Source organism: Corvus cornix, chromosome 1 (assembly GCF_000738735.6).
Source record: "Corvus cornix cornix isolate S_Up_H32 chromosome 1, ASM73873v5, whole genome shotgun sequence".
Classification (NCBI taxonomy): Eukaryota; Metazoa; Chordata; class Aves; order Passeriformes; family Corvidae; genus Corvus; species Corvus cornix.
Window position 1 is genome coordinate 47,486,421 of NC_046332.1, and position 13,013 is coordinate 47,499,433.

A 13,013-nucleotide genomic window follows, 5' to 3' on the forward strand; every position below is an offset into this window, starting at 1 on the left:
CTCCTCTCTGCGCTTACCTGACTCTCGGAGAGCTCGTGTCAGCTGCGACATGGGACGGCCAAAGTGGAGGTCTGCTCTGGCTGGATTTTGGTGCATGAGCTGGGAATTGCTCTTCTGAGTAGTGGGAAGGTAGTTATACTGGTGTTGAGCCTTCTGGAGACTGCCAGGGTCAGCATATCCAGTGAAGTGGGATACTTTGACATTTCCCCAGAGGAGTTATGCACAAGTCCTCTATTTCCCTGCAAGACCCACAGCACTAAAATAGAACTCTCAGTCTTTCGGAAAATTTACACTTATTTAAGTGGGATCAGTGAAAAAGGAGTATCTTTGGAGAATGTAAGGACTGTCTTTGGTTTAAATAAACAGATGATGTTTGCAGTCCTTATTTTGCTGATTGCCTCTTGTGTACTCCTTAGTAATCCTTTTTGGAAGGACAGCAGCTATAATACTGGCTGCGTTCTGCTGCAATGACAGTGCTGGATGGATGTGACTTTGAAGCAGAGAATTCATCTCACCATTGGTCAGGATTTGGACTGGAGATGTTCCACAGAACAAATTTTTGTGAATTCTTGCTGGTCTGGCTCATGCTGGTATATGCTGTCCTGAGAGCTTTCAACTCTCAGGCCTTCAAATACCACTTTGGGTAAGGGCTGTTGCTGATGCTGTATTAATTTATGCCAGGCTTTCAGGTAGGGAAACTGATTAGAGCATGCTCTCAAAATTAGTCTGGATTGCTGATAATGCTTGCATACTGGAAATGCTCAGCTAAAGGATCTGACATGACCTGCACAGATAACTGGAGAAAGCTTGTTTTTATGAGTGGTGGTGGTGCTGGTGGTAGGTTCAGATTTAATTCCACATTTTTCTGACTTACAGAATATACACGAATTATCAATCTTGCATTGGTTAATTCCATCTTTTAATGTTGTCTTTCTTAAGTGTACTTAATAAAAACAAAATCCTCTGCTGCTCATTAACTGTTCTAAAGGTAACTCTTTATAGAATCACAGTAAACTTGGAAGGGGGCACAGTGATTACTTTTCTAATAAGAACTTGGGTGCACAAAGCCAGGTTTGTATTTTGTCTGCAGTTGCTCATATTGTGCAACACTAGCATCATGTTTATAAGGCATCTTAAAGATAGGATTTAACCCTGAAAATTCAGACTTGGACATGACTTTTCCCAATGTGTTACTAACTGCTGTACACTTGTTACTTGTAAAAGTGCCTAGTCCTTAAATAAATACGTAAATAAATAGTATGTTCTTGGTCTCAGCTTCCGTAGTTACTCTCGTGGGAAGGGAATGCACCTTGCCTTAGTGTTGCTGCAGTGGTACTTCAGAGGTGTTTCTTGTTAATCTGTGAGCTACTGGTGTTGTCTATGTTTAGTTTCAGTGCACATTATGTAGATAAAGTTTATTCAGGTGAGACTATTCTCTGGCCACAGCCAGAACAATTTTCTCATTAGACTTCATCATTATTTTGGATAGAAATCCTCCAAATGTTCATTTTCATCAATCTGGTACTGAATGTAGATCACAAAACAATGTGAAGGAGGAGGAAACATTTTATGTAGCCTTCACGAAATCCTTTTGTTAGTTTTGATGGTCAGAGAGATAGTAACATGCAGTTCTTGCATTCATTGTACAGCCTCTTCTCTTTTGTAAATCCAATTTGAATTATTTACAATGAATCATGAACATCCAAGAAAAGCCAACAGATTTCATGTATAACACGACTTAAAGGCAAAAACCCACCCTCTTTTTTAGACTGGATCGGTCTAAACGAGAAGTTTCTTGAGGTGCAGTTGAAAGAGTGTTCCTTAGTGATCACAAAATTTCTACAGAAAACTAGTTAACAAAGGAGATGTAAATGTTTGTAGATCAATGGAATAATGTAGCAGGAGGGGGTTGCTTTTCCTGCACAGAACTGGTTTGGGGTTTTTTTTGTTGTGGCTGCAAGTCAATCACCAAGAAGCATGTTTCCTCTCCTGTCCCATCGAAGCTCTCACTAATAATTACGTGCTTTCAGTTAATTAAGCTGGAACAACACGAAAGCAGACTTGCTTGGATAAGTAGCAAGAAAACATATCTGGATTGTGTTTGGAGAAGGATTTTAGTCATTTTACCAGTGGAATCACTGATCCACCAAATCTTTATTCATGTGAGTGATCTTTGCACTTGCAAATAATCCTGTTGTAGCTCACCATCGATGAATGAAACTCCTGTCTGCATTAATATACACTTCGTTTTAGTGACTGTCAATAGGAAATAATCAAGAGTAAATGTTAAAGAGCGCATATCTCTGATTAAAAGAAAGCCTTAAAAATTTTGCCTGCAGAAAGTGCTTACAGCAGCAGTATGACACTCAACATCGAGTGATATCTCAATATCAACTGAGTGGTATCTCAATATCAATTGTGTAAGTACAACCAAAGTCTGGTATTGGGAAACATGAGTGGGCATTCTGATCTGCTTGAGACTCTGTCTTCTGAATTTTCTAGCTTTTCCTGGAAAGGAATTGCCTGTGTCTTTTAAAGCACCACACGAGGGATGAAAGTTGCCTAATGCTAGTCATTTAAAATTTCTCAAAGAAAAATGCCAGCAAGCAGCTTAATCCATCAGGACCAGCAACAACTGACAGTTGCTGGCAATGAACTGTTGTTTAAGTTCAATAATAAGATTATTAAGAAAGGAGTATAACACATGAAGGAAAACCAAGGCCCTGCATGAGCTGTTACCTTGTCTTAATTCTGTATATTATATTCAAATACAGTTTTCTCTACCTACCATATTAGCAGCCACTGCTCCTCGAGGCAGTGCTGTGTGGTCAGTACCTCTCTGAACCCTTCCATACTGAGAAGGCACTTGCTAAGTCCCTGGAGAACAGAGTGTGTTTTGTCTAGAAAAGTTTGAGTGTTAGCCCCTTCTCTCTCCTAGTGTCCATTTACTAAGTTGGGGGATGCCCCAAGGAGAGGCAGGTGAAGTTTCCCGTGCCCTGGCTCTCTACCTCCCTTCCGGAGGACTCCAGCAAGATGCTGTGTGGAGCATGGCTACTTGAAAGACCTCCTTCGTGTCAAGCACCTGAGTCAGTCTGGTTAAATAAATGTCTGTGAGAAAGCATAGGCTCCTAGGGAAGTGGCTAGTACTGCGTCAGTGAGTAAACCCATATCTGGTGTGAATCAGGGAAGTTCTGCTGCGCTGAGCTCCTGCACACATCCTGCCTGCCAGAAGTCTACAGACCTGCAGGTAGATTTACAGCTCCTTGCAACATCTGCCTGGCAAAAGGACTGGGGATCAGCCCCACTGTGGGGGAATCCCTGAGGGTGGCTCTGAGTCTGCCTCATCAACAGGTCTCATTTAGACTTGGATCTCTGCGGGAAACTTCTTGCAACAAGAAAGGGACCAGGAAGGCACAGCTCTACCTTTCTGTAGCAGGACCTATTGCATTCTGCCCAGTAAGCTCCCAGCTGTCGAAGAAATGAGTTAAACTAGCAATAAAAGTCAACTGGAATGAAGTTTATCTAAACTTCATTTTTCTTTGCCATTGAAAATGATTTCCCAGGCATCTATGCCCTTGGAAAGGAACAAGAGAGCCCCCACCACACCACTATTACTTGAGATTCACCTCCAGCCTTCCCTGCTAACATTTTTTCCTTTTTTTTCTCCTTTCTGGGTTGAGGTCTTTAATAATTTCGTGTCTCTTTCAGTCTGGGCTCCAGCCTGGGAAAAACAAACCTGCTAGCCTGGCGAAAGCCAAACACACACGGCCCAATTACCAGCTTCCCCACTGTTCCTTTGGGCTGGCTGGTATTCTCCCCGCCTTTGTTTCGCTGCCTGCTCCCTGCCTCTGAGCAGCTTCTTTGACTCCACTCCATGCAGCCAGGCAGAACAAGATCCAGCAGGTAAACTGAGGAAGGGCTATTGTCCAGCTGCCCCTCCCCTGTGGATCGCTGCGGTTTATCTGCCAGCAGAGCTTTCCGCAGGCATACACCTCTGTGAGGAGCTGCTTTGCTTTGGAATTAGGGGAAAACGCCTTGTTCTTGGCATCAGAAACACTCGTGCATAGGGATGGAAGCGTCGCTGTGTCTCAGTAACAGCACACCAGGTATTGCAGTGCGGTGCTGGACACAAGGGCACGTGGCTCCAGCTCTGACTGTGTGGTGCTTGTCTGTCCTCCAGCCGATGCCTTGGCTGGCACTTGTCCTGACAGCCTTGGGAAGAGCCAGGGAGGAGGGATGGCATTGTCTTCACAGCCATGCCCTCCCACAGCTCTCTTGGAGGAGGGAATGTGTGGGAGCAGCACGGCGAGGGCCTGGCCTGGCTGCCAGGGGAAGGATGGTCCCCGCTGTTACCCGTCAGTACCATTTGGGAGGTGGGTGATGGCAGGCCCTCGGGGTAGGTGCTCACCTTGGCAGGGTCTCGGCTCGTGCCTCTGCCAGGCTTCCCTGCTGCAGCTGCAGGGGTGTCCACCTGGAGGGGATAGGAGAACAAACTGTTCTCCAAATGTGCTTTGCCAACTGGGATCCCCAGAAGAACTCTTGGAGTGACAAGGAGTGCCAGTCCTATATCCATTTGTCAGGCTCATCCCCCTGCCCCAGCATCCCCATCTTGCTGTGACCTGAGCTCCCCTGAAGCCCAGGCTGTCCAGGTGATGAGGGCACAGCTGAGGTTCTGAGGACCAGCTCTCCACAGTTACATCAGCGTCATCCTTCAGCCCCAGGAATGCTGCCTCATATCTGCCTGCCTGCAGTACCTTAAACAGGGACACCCCAGGCAAGCTGCCCACGCAGAGCCTGGCACCCTCTGCGGTGGGGCTTGCTGGTGGATCCAAAGCTGTGCCAGGGTCACAAGCCTGAGATTAGGTGGGTTTCTCCTACTGACTCAGCTGAGTAGCGTAAGGGTGTGAAGTGTCAGCCACTGTTGCTAGTACCTGTCCTGGAGAGCAGGATGCTTCAGGAGCTGCAGTGGATGCCCCAAGGCAGAGTACCCCAAATGTGCAGCAGCTGTGAGGCTGATCTATGAGGTAACAACCAAAAATCAACTTTGAAGGGTGAGAACTGTCTGAAAACAAAGTATCTTCCCCGTCTTTCATTAGCACGACTAGTAGAATAGACTTGCCCTGCTCAAAGGTTTTACAGTTCATGAAGGATTTGTGTGCAGGGAGGGAGCCAGCAAGGGGAGCATTGGGCAGAAGCTTAGAATTGTTAGAATGTATCTCCATCTCAGTGCTCAGTTTGTAAAACAAATTCTTCAGACAGGTGCTTGAATTCACCGACTCTTCAGAGGGAATTTATCAGCCTTCAGGAATATACTGGTTAAGAAAAAAAAGCCTATCGCCATCAGCTGCAAGGAGGGAAAAGCTAATCATCTAAACTTTAAGGCAGGAGAGGTGCAGCTGTCAAAGCAATAAGGTAAATGAGTCTGAGGCTGAAATGGTTTTTGCAGCAGAACTCTGCTCCCTGTTAAATAGGGGAGATTGAACTATAGCACCATTCCACTATTCCCTGGTAATGCACCATTTTGGGGCTGACTGGGTGGTCTTAAGTCCATTGCCACAGTGGTTATATCGCTGATACCAATCAAGGCCCCGCAGCTGAGACCCTGAGTGACCTGCTTCAGCAGCTTTTTTCAAACCCCAATTCACTCATTTGTGTGGGATGCTTTTCTGCTACTTTATTTATGGGATTACATAAATGAGCCATTAAAAATGTAAATCTTCAGAACAGTTGAATAATACAGATTTAAACAATAAGCTCAGGGCGGTACAGTACAGAAACTTCCCTGAACCAGCAGTACTGCACCATCGTGGCTATGGCAACAATAGCGGGTTAAGGGAAAGAGAGAGCAAGGAGGAAAATAAAACGTCCCGGCATTGTTACAGTCACTGGCACCACAGAAAGATTAGGGATTTTTTTTTTTCAGAGTATTAGAACAATAATGAAGATGTGTCATTATGCACCACAAAGGAGACCATGCCATCCCTCACATAGTGCAGGTGTCAAAACAATCGGGGCTGGCCACAGAATTGAGTTTAAGTGAAGTTTGTCCTACCTCACCATAAAGCATTTAACACTTCCAGGGCCAGAGCCAACTTCAGCCGTGCCATGGGTAGCACAGGCTCTTTTCCCCTCTCCTGTGCCATTAGGCATCTGGTCTCTGCATCCTTTTTCAGCAGCAGCAGCAAAGGAGCTGTACACTACGTACTTACTGAGGAGGAGTTGGCTGCGGGTTTTATTTGGCTTTCTTTGTGCTTATATCATGGTAAAGTACCTGGTGAGGTAATAGCACAGTGAAGAATTGTACTGAGGTTTGGTTAAATCCTTTTCTTTGCAAAGGATAAAAACATGGAAGTAGCTTCTAAGCTCTGCTACATTCAAAGTATCTGAGCTACAATAGCAGTCTACTGATTTCCCCTGTTCAGAGGTGTATTTTAGCTGTTACATAACAACCTTAATGTGACAACTGTAGTGACAAGACATGCACACCTTGAAAACAAGCTCTGAGACACATCAGTGCTCTCCTTAGAACCAGATTACACCATGTGTTGTGTTATTGCACAAAGTTTTTCCTATCATTTGGTTCTGTAATTGAGTAGGTATTTTATATATGTAAATTTGGGCAAGTAAATTTGGGAATTTATATAAAAGGCATATTACCTCTCTATTTCAGAGGTCACCACTCCCTGAATTTTAATATTTCTTACCTAAAGCCAAATGTGTACCTCTACCATCCTAATTTGTATGCTGTAAGAAGGGCAAAGTTGCTGCCCAGTGAATCACAACTCACTTGCAGGATGGACCATGATCGCACCAAATCAGAGCTGTGTTTATAGGTCTGACCATGATGGAAACAGCTGCATACAGATACAATCTTTTGAATTGCTTGGGTTTGTAAAGCTTATAAATGAAGCACCTTGTGGAGAAAAAAAGCAGTTAAATTCTTCTGCAAATAATATAAGTAGGGAAGGTGTGAAATGGCTTCCAAGTGAAGTTTTCCACAACGATGGTTTTTCATGCATTACCGTATTTAACTGACCTTTAAGACATTTTATTTCAGAACTCTGGGACTTGGACTGGATTCCTTTTTTAAATCTCTGCAAATCCATAAACCAAAGAGTTACTGTGAATTTATGTTGGTGCAAGTTTGAAGTGAAGCTGTTTCGTAGTCTCTTTTATCACTGAAGTTCAACATCCTTTGCTGATTTTTGCTACCTTTCCTTTCTGAAGGCTGTTTACAGTAGTTTATCAATATCATAAAGAGTATTTAGCAGTATTATAATATTCAGCATTCAACCTAGCATCACAGAAGAGCTGAAGTTGGTTTTCTTGGAGGTCACCTGGTCCAAACCACCTGCTCAAGCAGGGCCACATAAAGCTTGTTGACCAAGACCACGTCCAGAAGACTTCTGAATATCTCCAAGGAGTTAGGAGTATCTCCAAGCATCACATTGTGATGATTTGTTGTTGGTTCAACTGCTGTTGGTAACAGTGTGACTGATTTCACTGTATGTAGATAATGGACACCATAAAAGCATGCCAACTCCCTTATGTTTTTTACCTGCTGCAATGGGAGAGGAAGAATTCCTGGTAATGGAAATGGGAAAATATTTTAAGAATATTATGATCATCAACTGTGCTAGCATAAAGAAGTTTATTTGACTAATGGTGGCTCTCCCAATGGGATTGTTTCTTTGGCTCAGGGGAAGAAAGAGATGAAATGGGAAATTTCCCATTAATTGGCAAAATAGAGAGGCCGCAAGAGCACAGAATGTAGACAGCTCTGTGTTAATGAAGAAAGTCTTCCTCTGGGAAGGAAGATATGCATATGAGCCTTTTTGAGATCACTGGATTGATCTCAGGGCAGAATTGGGGTTTTAGTATAGATAGATCTTGCTGGCAAAGTGGTGGTATTTCCAGACGTCCTGCCTTTTTGGTGGTTACAGCTCTGGTCTGTGCAGCCATGGGCGCTAAGAGGACAGGTCATGGACTGCAGCCCCATCCAGCCCACCCACCAGGTGGGTTGCACATCAGGAGAGGTGCACATGTTGGGTAGCCTCTTCAGGAGTCCCACATTAGCTTTTCCACCTCAGTGCAGAAAGTGGGGGCGTGGGGGTGTGGTACAGAGGAAGGCTGGCCTTGAGAAAGAGCTTCCATGGGATAATGGGTCATGTGCAGCATGTTCAGGCTTCTAAGATTCTGTGGACTGAGTGACATGGATCCAGGTCCTTGGGCATACTTAAAGAAGTAGCAGTGGGCTACAATCCTGTTTTCTTCAGGGGAATAGATGAATATTAATCTTAACCTTTTCAGTCTGAAAGCAAGTAGTTCATGAAAAATAGAGTCTTAAGAAGATCAGCCACTCTATTATCCTAATGTACATTATCTTCTTTGTTCTTCATTCTCCATCAGGTCAATTTGTTTATTTCTGAGAGGAGACAAAAGGCTGATTCTGCAATAAATGTGGCCAGAGAGATTTTTCCCAGTGGCCAGTGATCCTAATCCCCATTCTGGTTCTTAGTGGTGTGACTTGGAACTGCGTGTGAGGTGGCACAGGGCACTGCCTTTCCTAGGGCTTGGCTGGGTAAGTACTGGCCGAGACTGTTAGTAGTGGGCAACACCAGGCATTTCCATGGTCAAACAGCTCAGATAGGTCATGGCTGTGGTTGCACTCCAGCCTGGTTAAGGTGGACCCATGTGGCAGTATGTGACACGCCCACCAATCTCACAGCTGTGAAGCCAGCCTGGAATGGAAAAGCAAAACAAGCCAAATTCCAAATCAATTAACGACAGGGCACTTGCAGGAGAAATCCCTCCTTGAACCACCACCTTTGGTTAATGATGTTTTTGAGTATTATGTTGTAGCTTCAGTGTCTGTGTGAGAGCAAGTTACTTTATTTCATTTCTAAAGTAGGTAGAAAGATAACTGCATTCTTCATTGGCTTTTACTCTTTTTCTCACTGGGAAGCAGTGGATCCTAGGATGCAGGGTTGAGGAAGGTCTAGTGTACACAAATGCCAGGTTCACAAGGTGGAGTGTACAATGAATGAACAGTTTCCCAGTACTTCATCTCTCTAAGTCAGACTGTAGCCCCTCTGGTGCCATCAAAGTGGTTTTCCTCTTTGTTCCCTCAGTCACCAGCACTAAAGGAAGCTTTGAGGTTTTACCTAGTTTGGAGCCTCTCTTATGATGCAGGAATGAAAAATTTGAACCTCACTATGGGGGAGGGAAGGAGAGGGGAGAGAGGGAAAAGGGGAGAGAGGGAGGGAAAGGAGGAGAGTAAGAGGGAAGGAAGGGAAGAGGGGAGGAGGGTGGGAGCTTTTTTTTCATTTTTTTGTCTGATATGGTGTAAGGCAGCTTCTCTTCTTCAGGCAGGATCTGATGCTGAGCTCACTGTGCTGGTGTCACCAAGAGCACTCTCTCTTCTCCCACCCCATCTTGTTTCTTCTGCAGGCAGGTGCAAGGCACTGCCAAAGGTCACCTGCACCAAACTGCTTCCTGCTGCTGTCCTGGATCAGGGAAGCTCATAAATATGAGCATCGGTGGGGGAGAAAGGTCAGGGTGACTGTCTCCTCTAGGAAATACGTCAAGGAAAAGGAAAGCCGAATTTCACCTCTGGCTTTATAGAAGGGAAGCTTCCCTTATAGCTTTCCCACTGTGCCAGATTAGAAGTACTTTGGCTGATATCTAAATGGAGCTGGAATTCTTCAGTGAATGCAGAGTCCTAGGTTGGAGAGATGTGTCAAGATAATTTTGTGAGGCTATCAAAGCTCTGCTGCAGGAGCAGGTAAGTCAGGAGAGGAGCTGGTGGAAACATGAAACTTGTGTCTCTGTCCCAAGTTCCTTGAAGATTTCTGGGCAGCCCTGATTTGCCCTGGCCTTGCTCCTTGGCATTACCTCAGCAGGGGTGCCATTGCTGCCTGACTGGAATGGGACTGTCCTGTGTTTACCTGATAGCAGCGTGAAGGCTCGCCGGAGCCAAAGACCATGAGACCTGCAGCTGCAGAGCTCCCCTGCATTCTCTGGGTGGAAAACTTGCTGTCAGGATCAATGAGGTCCTCACTTTTTAACTTGCTTCAGGTTACGAATGCAAACCAATACAACAAGCTCTTTTGGGGGAATGAGGGACAAAGGGTGTCTCTCAGCCTCATCAGAATTGCTCGGGTGGGTCAGTCCTTTCCCTACAGCCCTGAGGTCAGCAGAAAGCATGACCCTGAAGCAGCAGAAAATTGAACTCCCTTTGAAATGAATACATTGAAGGAGCCTCTCCAAAAGCTGCTATTTTTCTCTCCATGTCTGCCCCAGTGCATCTCTCTCCAGTCCTCTGTTGGGACCTCAGGAGACAAGGTTGGTGGAGCTGTTGCCTCTCAGTTAAGCCAGGGTGAGGTGAAAGCTGGGATGCTTTGGAGTAGCAGCAGCTGCGGATAAAGAGCGGCCTGGGCGGGTGCATGCAAAGCACAGTATGCAGGGAGTAGTGGTGTCTGTCACAGTCTGGAAACACGTGAAGTTCTTGGAGCAACAAGTCCTTCTGCTGACCCAGAAAAGAGACAGAAACCTTTTCTGCCTGAAGTCTGCAGTTCCTGTACAGATCTGAAGAAAACCTCCTACACCTGAGGTTTCTTTCTCCATCTCTATCATTGGTTTAGTAAAAAGCTTCCACTATACTGACATAAAATACTTTCTTCATTTCTTTCTCCTTTCTTTTTTAACCTGTTTCCCCTCAAATGAAAGTGTTAATTTGACACCCCAAATAAGGCTAGATTTTGCCCTCTCATAAACCACGAATGTAATTGCAGGAACAATTTTGACTATGACCACATGGTTGAAAAAAAGAAAAAATCAAACAACCAAAAATAACGAGTGTGAATTCAAAGTGAAAATGGAGTCTGTCTCATTCATAAATGTCATATGAGACTTCGGTTAAAAAGGCAAGCCTGTCATCCCAAGGCCAGCAGCTGTTGTTATGTTGAACAAAATGGATACAAACGGGTATTATTTTAAAGTGAAATGCTTAATCCCAGGCCTAACAAGCCCACTGTCCTCTCTGTAACCCTGTGTCATACAAGCCACGATCTCCAGTAGAGGGCTTGATTGCACAGGAAATAAAATTCCCTGGCTGTGCCCTACCAAACCGACAAACGCCCTGGCAATGTTTGAGTTACTATGGCAATCACAAAATAGGAAGGCCTTTTCTTCTTTTCCCCATCTCTGCATGCAGCCGCAGGCTGCTCCTGAATAGCTCACATCTGCAAAAAGTTTTAACACGGTACTCAGATAAAGAAAAGGATCCCAAAAATGGGCATTGACCCGTCTCAAAAAATGTTGCAAATTTTATATACAAGAATTGGGGAGCTGTGCCACTTTGCGCAGGTTATGTCATAATGTGAACAAAAAGGGATAAAAGCTGATGAAGGCTTTTGCTGTCAAATATGGAGAGAGGGGAAAAAGCAGAAGTAAATGACAGCTTTAATGCAGATGTAAGAAGAAAAGTCAAAGATGGGTGACAGAAAGTTGCTGGTCAATGAATAAGGGAAAAATTTCTAACACAAAAACCAGACAAAAGAGTAAAATACAATAAAAATCTCACTATAGAGAATACTGAGAAAAGTCCCAAAAGCACAGTGAGCAAAATCTTGGAGCTATCAAACCATGTGAAACGGACATGTGGTTCTTTAGAGTGGCCCATTTCAGGCATTAATAGCTCCCTTTATAAAGGGGGAACCTGATCTCTGGCCTGGAAAGCTTTCAAGAAGCAGACTTTTTACAACAAAATTGAAAAGCAAAACAAAACTGAACCTTTCTGCCTTGCACAAATTAACTAGGATTTTGGTCTTTCTAGACAAATTTGGTCCTGCATAATGAACTGTTACACATTTTACCAGTTTTCCTTGGACAAATGCTCTCTGGTAATGACGAATAATTATGTATTTAAATGGAGATTTGCTTTCTGGCAGATCTGGCAGATCCTGTGCTTTCTGGCAGTACACTTTCCACCATTAAAGTATACTTATTTTTGATGATAGAAACTTACCTTTACCAATAAGCTGATTCCAAAACCTAATTTAGATGCCTGCATAGAGTATGTGAATGTGTGTTAAGTGCCTGGTGGTCTCACCAAGCTGTTTAATCCCAGTGAGGGGAAAGGTATGGATCCAGAATTGAATTTACAGGTCTGGTGCTCTGAGCTAGCTTTGCCTCAGATGTCTGGATCTGTGAGGTAGGAGCTGGAAAGTGCCACCACCACCTCCACGTACGGGAGCTCCATCTCTCAAGAAGGTTCACTGAGAGTAAATTTATTCTTAATTTGTTCTTAATCTTAGGTTCGATTGACATGTTATAGCTTCTGAAAGTATCATTGCACTTTAAAAGCTCTTACTGACAACTCACATTAATCACTGGCTTCTGAGAAAGGCCTAATGTGAGGAAATGAATGAAAATGGCATAAACTGTTCACAAAAAAAGTCCAAAGGGCCAAAAGAAGCCCCAAATCCAGTAAAAGTGGGACTGCATTATACATTCATTGACTCTTGTTCTTTTGGGGGTGTTTTGGTATGAAAAGAAAGAGACAATGGAAGACAATAGAGGTACCTTATCAAAGTTCATTCAAGCAGCTATTTCAAATACTTTTAACGGCTTGTCACTGGGTCTTGCAAGTCTCCGAGAGTCTAAACACTCTGTCACATTTGTGTACTAACCACTTAAAGTGTTGCTAAAGCCTTTTGACCTGGACTGACTCTCCTTTATCTAGGTCAAAATGCAAGGCAAAGCCTTTGTGTTCCACGGCCTTCATTAAATTCATTGATTTGACCTGTATTTTAAAGACCAAAAGTCAAATGGAATGGGAAGTTAAAGTTCCCATACAAAATCTTCCACTGAGCACTTCACTGCCTCCTTGAACTATGTAACATACAGAAAAGGCCATCTCACGGCCATTTGAAGTGTGGGCTATAGCTGGAGTGGCAGTTTTGTCCAGTTTTTTCAAGAGCTTTGAAGGAATTCATCAGAGCTTTCCCTCT